This window comes from Myotis brandtii, unplaced genomic scaffold, assembly GCF_000412655.1.
Source record: "Myotis brandtii unplaced genomic scaffold, ASM41265v1 scaffold914, whole genome shotgun sequence".
NCBI classification, from domain to species: Eukaryota; Metazoa; Chordata; class Mammalia; order Chiroptera; family Vespertilionidae; genus Myotis; species Myotis brandtii.
The window spans coordinates 220204-226860 of record NW_005371764.1 but is presented as its reverse complement, the minus strand read 5'-3'; positions in this window follow the sequence as shown (position 1 = coordinate 226860).

Below are 6657 nucleotides of genomic sequence, written 5' to 3'. Positions count from 1 at the left end.
TCCTATATAATAAAAGGGTAATATGCAATTTGACCCTAACAGCAGAACGACTGGGAATGACTGGTCACTATGACACACACTGACCACCAGGGGGCAGATGCTCAATGTAGGAGCTGCCCCCTGGTGGTCAGTGTGCTCCTACAGGGGGAGCTCTGATCAGCCACAAGCCAGGCTGATGGCTGCCAGTACAGCGGTTGTGGTGGGAGCCTCTCCAGCCTCCTCAGCAGCACTAAGGATGTCTGACTGCAGCTTAGGCCTGCTCCCCACTGGCAAGTGGACATCCCCCGAGGGCTCCCAGGCTGCCAGAGTGATGTCTGCCAGCTTAGGCCCAATTCCCTGGAGAGGGGGCCTAAGCCAGCAGGTGGTCATTCCCTGAGGGGTCCCAGAATGCGAGAGGGCACAGGCCGGGCTGAGGGACCCCCCCAAGTGCACAAATTTTTGTGCACCAGGCCTCTAGTCCTATATAATGAAAGGCTAATATGCAAATTGACCAAACAGTGGAACAATTGGTCGCTATTACATGCACTGACCACCAGGTAGGCAGATGCTCATCACAGGAGCTGCCCCCTGGTGGTCATTGCACTCTAACAGGGGGATCAGCACTCAACCAAAAGCCAGGCTCATGACTGGTGAGTGCAGTGGCGGTGGCAGCTCTAGGGATGTCTGACTGACGGCATCCCTCAAGGGCTCCCAGACTGTGAAAGGGTGCAGGCCGGACTGAGGGACCCCCCAAGTGCATGAATTTCATGCACTGGGCCTCTAGTTATAAATAACATTGCAATGAACATAGGGGTGCATGTATTCTTTAGAATTCGTGTTTTTTGTTTCTTAGAATAAATACCCAGAAATGAAATTGCTGGTCATAAGGCAGTTCCATTTTTCATTTTTTGAAGATCCTCCATCACGTTTTCCATAGTGATTGCACCAATCTACATTCCTACCAACAATGCATGAGGGTTCCCTTTTCTCCACAACCTTGTCAGCACTTGTTGATTTATTGATGATAACCATTCTGACAGGTGTAAGGCGATATCTCATAGTGATTTTAATTTGCATCTCTCTGACAATTAGTGACATTGAGCATCTTTTCATTGGCCGGCCATCTGTAGCTGAGTCTTGATTGCTGTTGGCCCACCTATGGGTTAGGTTGGCTCTCAGGGTGGGTGATAGTGAGGATTTACCTTGATCATATTGTACAAGCTACTGTGTGGGGCCAACCTCATGAAGCGGAATTTGCCCCAGTAGGGTCTGGTACTTGTGGAGATATTCCTTTGGATGTGTTGTTTATGAAGCTAATTGGGTTATGCTCTGATGTGATATTAATCCTGCCACCAGCTGTTTTGGTTCTGGGGCCTCTTGGGAGGGACTCCAGTTCAGGTCAATGTCAGGTGCTACCTGTGACCCACTCTGGGATACCTGTTTGGAAGTACAAAGTGATTTGTAGTTTGTGACTGCTTTTGCTGGGCCTGGGATATGCATAGGAGGGACAAAGCTGCCCACCAAAGCCTTTTTTCTCTTTCTTAAATATTTTTATTGATTTCAGAGAGGAAGGGAGAGGGAGGGAGATAGAAACATCAATGATGAGAGAGAATCATTGATAGGCTGCCTCCTGCACACCCCCTAGTAGAGATAGAGCCTGCAGCCCAGGCATGTGCCCTTGACTGGAATCGAACCCAGAACCCTTCAGTCCACAGACTTATGCTCTATCCACTGAGCCAAACCAGCTAGGGCCAATACTTTTTTTCACCAACACTGAGTCCAGGTGCAAATCAGCAAAAGGCTCACATATCTGAGATCTGCCTCCACCTGCTAACTGCCTGTTAGGCTTTGTCACTGATAGAGCCTCTAGTGGTACATGAATTGCATGGTGTAGGTTCTCAGTGAATCACCAGGTAGGAGTGAATGGTATTCATCAGATTGGTACAGATCAAACTTAGCACCAGTGTTGAGTCTCAGGCCACTCAGCAAAAGTCCCAAGGTACACCAAGGCCAGCACCACTATCTGGTGCCTGCAGACCTTTGTGGTAGAGAAGGGTTTCAGGGAGTCATTAAGGAGAGGCCAGCAGAGTTCATCGGGCCCAAACACACCAAGATTTGGTGGTGTGAAGGGAGGACTCTGCACAAGAACAAAGGCACTGGCCAGGCTTGCCGGGGAAAATAGCCCCTACCCTAGAGCCACACAACTCCGTCTCTCCTTGAGGCTGCCATAACCTCCTCAAGAACCCTCCAAGAAAGTATACAATGCAGGCCAAGGCTGGCCCCAGCCAGCTGACTCCTCTGCAGGAAGTGAACTTGGAAGGGCCAGGCCACCATGAGTTGGGAGGGGCTAGTAGATCTCCTCTGTTGAGAAAGCACCAGTCAGGAATGTGGGGAGTAGGTTTTAGGAATGGTCCACACCCCAGAACCACACAACTCAGTTTCTGACAGCCCCCGAGTCCACTTGGTCTTCCTCAAGAGCTCTCCACAGAATCTATACCATGAGCCCAGGCAGCTGACTCCTTTACAGGGCATGAGCTGGCAGGGGGCTGTGGTATTTTCGCAGGCTGATGCCATAAGGAGGGGAGTGCTGGACCCTGGAAATGTGACATCTGTGTGATATGGCAAAGGGATTCAGCTCAGGAACTCTGGTGGCTGTCCCTTCCCTAGAGCCACACAACCCAGTCTTTCCTCACATGACTTTCAGCTGCTCTGTCTTCCCTCTGCTGGAGACCAGGGTGAGTGGCTGTGGATGAGATTTGTGCAGTGTCCCTTTAAGAGGGCTTCTGGGTTTCTTCTAGCTGACTCCTGTCTCTCCCCGGAGGACAGAATCCTACAGATTTTCACAGCCAGATGTTATATAGCAGTGGTACTCAACCTTCCTAATGCTGTGACCCTTTAATACAGTTCATGTTGTGGTGACCTCCAATTTCATTGTTACAAATTGAACATAATTAAAGCATAGTGATTAATCATAAAAACAATATGTAATTATATATGTGTTTTCCGATGGTCTTAGGCGACCCCTGTGAAAGGGTCATTCGACCTCCAAAGGGGTCGCGACCCACAGGTTGAGAACTGCTGTTATATAGGCTCCTCTTACTAGATCTGGTGTTCTAGGCTGGGAATCCCAGTGTGGGGCTGAGATCCCTTGCTTTTTTTGTGTGGGGGGGAAGAGGCTTTGCAGCTGAGAAAACCCTCTGGATTTTTTTTTATTTCTTTATTGATTGAGGTATTACATATGTGTTCTTATCCTCCCATTGCCCCCACCCCCTCCCTCGCTCATGACCTCACCCCCTTGGTGTCTGTGTACATTGGTTATGCTTATGTGCATTCATACAAGTCCTTTGGTTGATCTCTCCCCCTTACCCCCACCTTCCCCAACCTTCCCTCTGAAGTTTGAGCATCTGATCAATGCTTCTCTGTCTTTTTCTTCTGATCTGTTTTTGTTTATCAGTTTATGTTGTTCATTATATTCCACAAATGAGTAAGATCATGTGATATTTATCTTTCTCTGACTGACTTATTTCATTTAGCATAATGCTTTCAAGGTCCATCCATGCTGTTACAAATGGTAGGAGTTCCTTCCTTTTTATAGCAATGTAGTATTCCATTGTGTAGATGTACTAAGGTTTCTTAATCCACTCATCTGCTGATGGGCACTTAACCCTCTGGATTTTCAACCACCACACATGGGTGTGGGGCCAGCCCTTTTCATGTCTATGCCCTTCCTACCAGTCTCAATGTGGCTTCTTTTATAAATCCTTGGTTATAAGACATCTGTCAGGTTGATTGTTCTATATTTTATTTGTAATTTCAGTTTGGTCCTAGAAGGAAGTGAGTGTAACTTCCACCTACTCCACCACTGCCATTTTGGATCTTCTCTTCTTTTCCTTTTTGAACGTTCTTTAGTTATCCAGGTTGCCTTATTTCAGAGCTATTTCCTTTTCCTGGCTTGGAAAATGATTCATGCTCCTGGTCCCCTTCTCTTCTAGAATATATTCTTGTCTTGATATTCCACTTTCTAAGAGCCACACTTTCTTCCAGTGGTAGTGGGTAGAGGTAGGGTCATAAGATAAACCAATTCCTATCAATGTTTTCACTAGCTAATACATTACTTTCTTGGTAATGACAAACTAAGGACTTTGGAGAACTGACATGTGGAACCTAAACTTATAATAATGTTTTCAGTTATTTTTAGACTATAATTTATTTTTTATTTAGAAAGTAATAAACTTTAATTTGAATTTTGTTTTAAAGTTCTCATGTTCCCAGCCTCAGGGTGTGAGAAATTTTAGGTAGTTTGTATGACCTATGCCAGTAGGATCTTACTTCCATTCTTAGGTATTGCATGGGGAGTACAGAACCCAGACACTTTTCTTCTGTTCCCAGTCTGAGCATATTTCAATTCCATTGATGCTTGCCCCCAAAATCTTTTACTTCTCTTCACTCACATAAAATACTTAATGCTAATATTTCAGGGGGTTAATATTTTTACAAAGTTGGCTTTACAAAAATGCTGGAGGCAAGAAATGACAAAGTTGATTGCCTGCTTGAAATGAGGGATAAAGGAAAAATAGTAAAACAGTCACATGTTACTATTCAATAAATTGCCTGGGTGCATCAGTTTTTTTTCATCCATCAGACACCAATTTTTTTCTTTCATTATTGTACATTTTAAAAGGCACAGAGAGACAGGTTACAAAATAACACAATATTTATATTATAACAGTAAAGGTATAATATAGATTAATAAATGGATGTATAAGTAGAAACATTTTTAAGTAAATGGGATTATATTACAGATGCAATGGTAATAAAATAATTGAATTTATTTTTAATTAAAGATAACAGGAAACAGGAGAGACAAAATGGTGGTGGTATAGACGGACGTGTCCCGTGCCTTGTCCCGGAGCAGATAGGGTGAGCAGCTGAAACCAGTAACATCCAGCCTGAATTGGCAGAGGAGATTCAGCTGGGAGACAGTTTGCATCTGAGAAAGGCAGAGGACTCCCGGAGAAAGGGGACTGTTGGAGACTGCCTGATTGGGCTCCCCTAACCAGGCAGCCTCCACTGCTGCTGAAATCTCTCCCGGAGCAGTGGCTCAGCCGCGGAGACCACACCATCTTGAGTTGATATTATTGGAAGTGTATACATCCAGAAACCCTGCAACCACAGCACCCAGGGACTAGCTATTAACCCAGGAACACCGGATCTCAAGCAGCGCGAATATGCGGACTCAGACGAGCCCTGCTCCTCCTCACGGAAAGGTCATATTTCACCTAGATAAAGGTGTGGTTTGTAATTCAGGTTGGAGAGAGGAATGTGTGCGGGGAAAGTCTGCACCCCACAAAGTCCGCGGCCATTGGGGCTAGCATGATCCGAGAGTGTGGAAGGGGTCCCACAGGGCTGCTGGCAGAAGGGAACTCTAAAAATCAGCCCACAGCTGGACTGGGTGCAAAAAGGCAGCCTCGGATTTTGCCAGTGTGCCGGCTGCTTAGTACCAGGGGAGAGAGGACATGCGGAAGAGACTTTGGGGAGAATTGTGCACAGAGCTAGATGGCGGAGGGTTGCGAGCTGGTGCACCTATTCAGGCTCTTCCCAACCCCACCCCCTTAAATCTTTGCATTTGATTATTAAACCCAGTACATAAGATCGCCCAATTGGGTTCACTCACAGAGACTGCAGGGGAAAGTTGTTTTTGTGGAACTTAGGAATCAGAGCGGGGAGTAACGATCAAGGAACCAGCTCTGGGGCAGTAGATTCTCCCAAACCAGTATTAAGTGCGATAGGGAAAACAAAACCTAAATACTGGCTAGAGAGGACTTATAGCCTTGGAGGTCAATCCAGAAACACTGACACCCAGGGGCTGAACCACAAACTGACTCTTCTCTAAACACAAATAAAGGCAATCTGGAAAACAAATACGGCCTGCTTTAAAATCAGGACTGTGGTTTACAACACGGAGGAACAGTGTATCACAGGGAACTTCAACACTCTCCTTAATACCTGACAGGACTAAGGCATGCCAAACAGAAGAGTAGAGGAAGTGAAGGCCATTCACTACTGCAAATTTTAATTTTTTTCACCTTTTACTTAAGAAACTAAATTTTTTTTCTTTTTCTTTTTTTTCATCACCTGATTTTACCTTTTTAATTACTACATTATTATTTTTAACCAGTATTATTACTACTACCATTTTACCTTTTTTTAAAGTGTCATTTTATTTTCTCTTTATTTTATTTTGGGATTAGTGTTCTACATTCTATTTTCATCTTTCCTTTAGCATCATTTTACTCTATCTCAACTTTACCTTCATGCCAAAACTCTCTTCCTCACTTGTCTCCTTTTGTTGTCCTGTTTCTCTTACCCTATTCCTGCTTTAGATTTTCTCTATTCCTTCTTTTTACCCCCTGTTAAAATTTCAGCCTACTTATATATCTAATTTCCAATCCCCTGCTCTAAGTCCATATACACCTCTCTCTTCTCTTTCTTCACTATCCAAATTTTTTTTCTCTCTGTCGTTTTGTTGTTGTTTGCTTGATTGTTGATTATATTGGGGTTTTTTTATGCTTGTTTGTGAGATTGTTTCGCTTTTTCTTTTTATTTTTTGTTGGGGTTTTTTTCCCGGTTATTTTTTTGCTTCTGTTTTCCCTCGCCTCGCTTGATATTAGTTGTTGT